This window comes from Parambassis ranga, chromosome 16 (genome assembly GCF_900634625.1).
Source record: "Parambassis ranga chromosome 16, fParRan2.1, whole genome shotgun sequence".
Lineage (NCBI taxonomy): Eukaryota > Metazoa > Chordata > Actinopteri > Ambassidae > Parambassis > Parambassis ranga.
Window position 1 is genome coordinate 19419130 of NC_041036.1, and position 6750 is coordinate 19425879.

The window sequence follows — 6750 nt, forward strand, 5'->3', positions numbered from 1 at the left end:
ATAAATCTGCAGTCTGGATTCAAAATTAAAGTCTTATGTGACAAACGAGGAGGGTTGCATGACAGCGTTTTGTGTGTGTGTGTGTGAGTCTTGCCTCTTTAAAGTGAAGCTCGTCAGAAGCTCAGACAGGGAGGAAAAGCGAGTCTTCAAAGAAATAATTAGGACCCACCCAGCAGCTTTTAACTGAGCATCAGCTGCTGCTCCGAGATCTGTGCTGCTGGAAACACACACACAGGCAGGGGCAGAGAGAGAGGAAGCACCCAGAATAGACAGGAGCCAAGAGTGTGTGTCGCAGAGGGAAGCTTAAGAAAAGTAGTGTGTCTCAAAAAGTGAAAAAAAAAAATAATGTGTAAAATTAAAACATGTCTGTGTTACAAGTTTAATGTGTCAGCGTGTGTGGTTGAATTTCAGTATTATTAACCACTAGATGGCAACAGAGAGAAGAAGGGGTTGACCTGATCTGACCGCAGACACACACACACACACACACACACCATCCTCTAATGGTCCTCCACACACACTGTGCAGCTCTTGACACAACGATGCTGCAACTCACAGACCAGAAGGTATTAATAGTTGTTTTTAAGTCATTCTGAATAAATGAAAACATAATTGTATATTTGGTATAAGTAGCTATAATAATCACAGGTCTGATGAATCGTCCACAGGAAGCAAACAGCAGGAAGTGGAGGCTGGAAAACAAAGTGTTCTAAAGATGTCAGACTGTAGGGAATGTTTGAGAAGGGGAGAAATTAGGATGAAGACAGGCTGTGCTCCTGCTGCAGGAGCGTTCCGAGGCTGTCCACCGACTAAACCAGCCATGAACTCTGGTTTGGAGAGGGGGATAGGGGGAAAGGGGGAGATGTCTCTCCAGCTGTCTGAGGTGAGACACACCAACATTTATAGACTATTAGTGTTAGTGCGTCCCACCTCAGACCACCACAAGAACCTTTCTAGGAACTGTGGACCAACATGTTGTAAGCAGCACTTAAATGTAAAAAATATGTAAAAATATTAACAATGAGAACAAGTTAAACTACAAATAGGGTTAATGTGCACAAAATAAAGTAACAACATTATGTGTGTCTGTGTAAATGATAATCTTAAAACCTTTTTTTTCCCCAAACGCCAAGTTTGGACCTATAATAATACACCATTTAACCAAAAGTAAATGGACACCATGTGCAATTATAGCATTCTACCAGAATGCTTTTAGTTTTAAAGGTGTGCGATCTTAAAGCTGCCATTTACAAGATCTGCATCTGATGATTTTTTGCTTTATTGATTTCTTTTTTTAGGATTAATCAATCAGTGTATTTATTATTCACAAAGCAGCAGAAATCATCTTTCAAATCATTGACCAATTGTTGCTTGCTTTAGAGCATAAAATGAGTATTTAGATGTAAACATCTGTGTGTTTGTAGGCTTTCTGTAGCACAAAGAAATAAGCTGAAAGACATGATCTTTCTAAACCACCTACGTGTACATAACTCATATGCCGTATTTTGTAATTAGCAAAATCGAAAAAATCAAATGTGCAAAGTGAAATTTGACGAATGAATATTTCTGTATCATGTACCAGCATGGCTGTAAATAACAATGATGCTAAGAGACAAATGTAAGTTAAGTGCCAGCGTGTCTGCCTGCTAAAGGGGACATGGCTTCCTCCTCTGTGTGGATCAGACGGAGCCGCCGGCACAGAGGGTGGAACTACACAATAAAAGCACAAATTGTGTCATGTAATTGTTTGCATTTTACATCCTTGTAAGTACATAAAGTACAGATATTTAAGATGTTTATGGAGCTTTTAATGGACTATTTTCTGTGCTTTTACTGTGGAAACTGAGTAAACACTGCAGATTAGATGTTGTGTTGTATTCCATAATGCAGTGTCTTACAGAGGGCAGGGACGCATGTGTTTTTAGAGAGCTGCTGAAGGGCTCTGGGATCTATCACACTGTGCGCTCTCCTGGTTTTAAAGGCTTCTTACAGAGAACTCTGGCTACAAGTTAATCTCTTGGCATGTGTCACTGCTGTCGGACAGAAGCCACGTATCTGCAGAACGGACATAATGCAGGAGGGAAGCAAGGAGAGCTTTTCTTACAGGTTTCAAGGGCCCACAGGTCATGGAAGTCACTCAGCACATAATTGACTTTGTAAAACTTCAACTCAAGGAAGGAAAAAGGAAAACAGACAGATTGCAGCGGTGGTGAGGGATTTTCCCACCGTGATTGGAGCAGGGTTTCGTTTTCACTTCCTCACCTGCTGATCGAGACCTGGACAGGAACTGCCATGAGACACACACTGACAAAAAATGACTCATTTTGTTATCAGAATTTGATCCAGTTGGTACAATAATATTTGTAAGTGTAGAAGGCTCACTTGATTATATTTTCATCTCATTACTGTGTGCAGGAAATCCATCAGGAAGTCAACTGACTCTCTTAGACACTAAAACGAAGGATGCTAATATCTGAGGACCAAAAGCAGATAGCCCAGAATGAATGAGATCCTATGCAGCACAACATTGTAATATTCACTTTTGTTTATAATTATTTGTTACTATAATAATACTCATAACATTTGACCCTATTCATAGTGAGGTTATGTAGGAAATTCCAGTCCAGAAGTAGATAGGCCCCGATGGGACTGGTTCTGGTACCTCATGGTGCACAATGGGAAGCTTGGACAGAGTTTTTTTAGTACATTTTAGTATTTTTAGTTTACTATACTGTTGAGCAACTTCCATAAAACAAAAGCTGTGTTAGTGTTGTAGTATTTGACATTGGTCTTGGGTTTTATAAACACAAAAGAGTCCACATTATTATGGACCTGGAGTGGATTCAGTCTCAGCCTGTCTGTCTTAGACTTGACTCAGCCTCCACCCCTTAAGACCTTAGTACTCTGGTCTAGGTCACTGTGGTGTACAAATACTAAGATCCACATCTTGAAATCATCGAGTTTCTAAATGATGAAGACCATAGAAATGATCAGAATGGTCTTGTTGGCAATTTTTCCCAGTTGTCACTCATTTTTGATCTGCAGTCTAGCAGTCATATGTGTGTATGTCATTTGTTGATTCTAGTCTGGTTGTCTCTGTCTTTGTCACATGGATCATTTCTCTGTTCGGTTGTTTATTCAAATGTCTCCAGAGACAGTTCAGTCTGCATCTGTTGGTACTGCCACATAGAAACCTGACTCAAACCCACAGAGACCAGAATGATTTTTTGCATAGACATATATAGATGTAACAGAATAGATAAAGAATTAGGAGGACTGGCCAGGCCAACACTGTAACAGTTCTACAGCAAATTTTATCACAGTGTCTAAAAATGTCAGCTTCAACAATGAACACAAACTGCGAGCTGAAAAGTAAGAAGTGAGTATAAAAATGTCTACAAGAGACAAAATGTTGTAACATCTCTGAGGGGAATAAAAGCATAATGTAACTGCGAAAGAAAACAAAATATAATTTCTAGTAATTTTCCCCAGGTATCAAAACATGGGATCAGTATTGTTCACACACACAAAAAAGAAATCTGAGCCACTTAAGTTCCCTGTGGCAGAGGTGAAACGATGCTGACGCTTCAAATCTGCACTAAGAGTAAAATGATGCTGCAATTATCTAATCCGGTTTGTTACGCCTTAAACCCCCGAGCTCTGAAATAAACTCTAGAGAGAGACAAATCCAGATCCTGCTTTGACAGTATTCTAGGTCCAAACCGCTGCTCCATGTTGATTGTTGCAGTATTGTTGTTTGATGTTTTTAAGAGGTGGGTGTGTGCCGCTACGTTATAGTGTAAGAAGTTACTCATGAAGTCTGGAAAAGTGTTTAAGAGACATAAATGAACTTAAAGGAAAACAAAAAAAGACAGAGAAGCAAGAACAAGAGCAAAAAAGCAAGCAACGTTTGCTGTATCTTCCAAACATATTGTAATGTGATTTCATTCAGGTAATGAAATCAACACTGGAATATACCAGAAGAAATGCGAGCACTATACAATACTGACATCCAAAAAAAAGCAACAAAATGTGAAGAAATAACACAACTATGTATCTTTTTTTTTTTAACCTCCCGCAAGCTCATCACCTGAAGGAGGAACCGTAAGGGGCTGGTGCATAGAGGATTGGGTGGCGGTCGAAAGCAGGGGCCTCGGCGACCTAATCACTGGACACAGTGCGGATGCGGTAGGCTGAGCAGTACTGACTAGATCTAGTCGGGCTCGCCTCCACGCACAGCTTGGGCTCTGGAACCCAACTCCTTGAGAGAGGGTGGACTCTCTTCTATTCTGGAGTTGCCCATGGTGAGAGGCGGCGGGCTGGTGTGGGCTTGCTTATAGCCCCACACTTTAGCTGCCATGTGTTGCAGTTTTCCCTAGTATGTGAGAGGGTCGCCTGCGCCTTGGGGTTGGGGAGAGGTCTCTCCCTGTAGGTTCGACCGAACGGCAGTTTAGAGTACTAGACCTTCTTACAGTCTCTGGGTGGAACCCTGACTGGGGACTCTGTCATCTTGCTGGGGAACTTCAATGCCCACGTAGGCAACGACAGTAACACTTGGAGGGGTGTGATTGGGAGGAACCCGAGTGGTGTTTTGTTATTGGACTTCTGTGCTGGTCGTGGTTTGTCCATAATAAACACCATGTTTGAGCACAAGGTTGTCCATCGGTGCACTAGGCACCAGGACACCCTAGGCTGGAGGTCAATGATAGATTTTGTAATGGTGTCATCCGCCTTTGTATACTTGATGGGCTAGACGTAGCATGTAGTTCTGTCTAGTATAGAAATCATTGAACAACCAAACCAGCAGGACGGGTTCCAGTCCCATCATGCTTCGCACCTCTCCATGACATAAAAGAAACTACAGCGGAACTACTGTGGAACATTTCCTTAGGTGTGATTCTGAACGGCTTAAGAAAATCTCAGTTTCCCATGAACACGTCTCTTAGCTGGCACCAAAGGCAGTGGTTGTCTAACACACTAAGAGCGTATTCATTCATCCAGAGACGTTTATTATTCTAACCTGATATCAAAAACAAATTCTGTTTATGGCCCCCCGGATGCAAGAAGGTTGGAAATATGGTCAAAGATCTAAAGCTGGAACTTCTTATGGACAAAGGGGGTAAAGTTCCTGAGTTCTTGAAAAAAATAGAAGACTTCCGGGAAAAAGGTTTCTGTGGGTTGAGAAAGGGGGTACAGAGCGCTGAAAGGAGGAAAGAAAATAACAAAGAGAGGCTGGCAATTTTGTGAGGACTGATAGATGGAGGGATGGAGTGGGAAGGAGGATAAAACACACACACACGCACTTAAGCAAGAGAAAACGGAGATGAAAATCCAAAGATAGGCAAAAAGAAGGGAGGAATGTTGACAGATGAGATTCTGGAGAATTTAAACAGAAAGACGACAGAGAAGGGACAAATTGAGCTGAAGAAAATGATTCTTTTTAACACTACAGGATGGCACATATGAGCTGAGAGAGAGAAAGACAAATATTTAACCAAATGAGAAAGAGAAACAAAAATTGAGAGACTTTTGCGCTGTGGTGTAACTCTATCTTCGGCTCTCCTACACACACTGAGCGCTGCTGCCAAATGAAACAGCAGCAGCTCCGCTTCAGCACCGTTACCCAATCTGCAGCTGATGTGGCCGCAGTGCCCAAATCACAGGAGACAAAAAAAAAAACAACACAAAGCAATCACTTCTAAAGTCGTCACGCTGAGCCCCTGTTCATCAACTTGACAAGTGTTAGGTTGGCTTTTAACTCTTTGTCTGCAGCTCTCTTAAGGAAACAGAGAGGTGTAGGAATCGTGCTGCATTTGAGAGATGATGGAAAGTCAGAAATTCAAACGTTTGCCAACGTGAAACGGGTCTTTATGTAAAAACTCCAAGGAGGAAGCTCAGAAAAGATGCTGATAAATCAACATGATGCATAAACACTGTATTCCATTTAAAAATTAAATGAATATGTGAAGGCATCTTTACTGAAACGACACCGTTTTGGGCAATTGATGTGGCCAAGAACTTCTTATTTTGTATCTTGTGTCAGGCACATGTTAAAACCAAGCAGTCACCCAAAGGACAGAGAAGTTAAGCTAATCCTCCAAAATAGTGCAGTTCCTCTAATGGCCACTTGATTGAAGATTAATAGAAACATGTATTGTCCCTTGTGCATTAAGTGTTAAAGCTTCCATGTGTGTGCTTACCTTAAACCTTACCATACCGTGGTCCTCCTGAACGAGAGCATCATCCGTTAGCCACTGTTAGCTCGGACTTCACTCTTAGTGATCTCCAGCTGCGTCGGAGTATGTGCCACTTCTGTTGTGGTGGTTTCAGTTGTTGGACTTCAAACATCTTCTCTACTGTAACACAAGTGCTCTCCATGCTAGCGACATCACAATCATGGTGCATTTTTATAATATCCAGCCTGCTAGCATTGTATTCATTCCCCCAAACGTGACAGCCAGTAATTGGTGCAAAGAGGTGCAGTGCCAACACTAAGATGCTAAGACATGTGAACACTTTTCAGAATTATGATTCACTTACAGCTTCAGTGCAGGAGGATGACCTGATGTACAATCTGAGTGTCTACTGGTAAAAATCAGCAACACACAAGAAAAAGACAGACAAACATACAAGAAAAAAACACATGTCAACTTTTAAGAATTATGAGAATGCATTGCTTTCTTTACCGTAGATCACTTTTATTACTAAATATTACATAAATAAGTTTTTATTTCATTCTCAGTGTTGGAA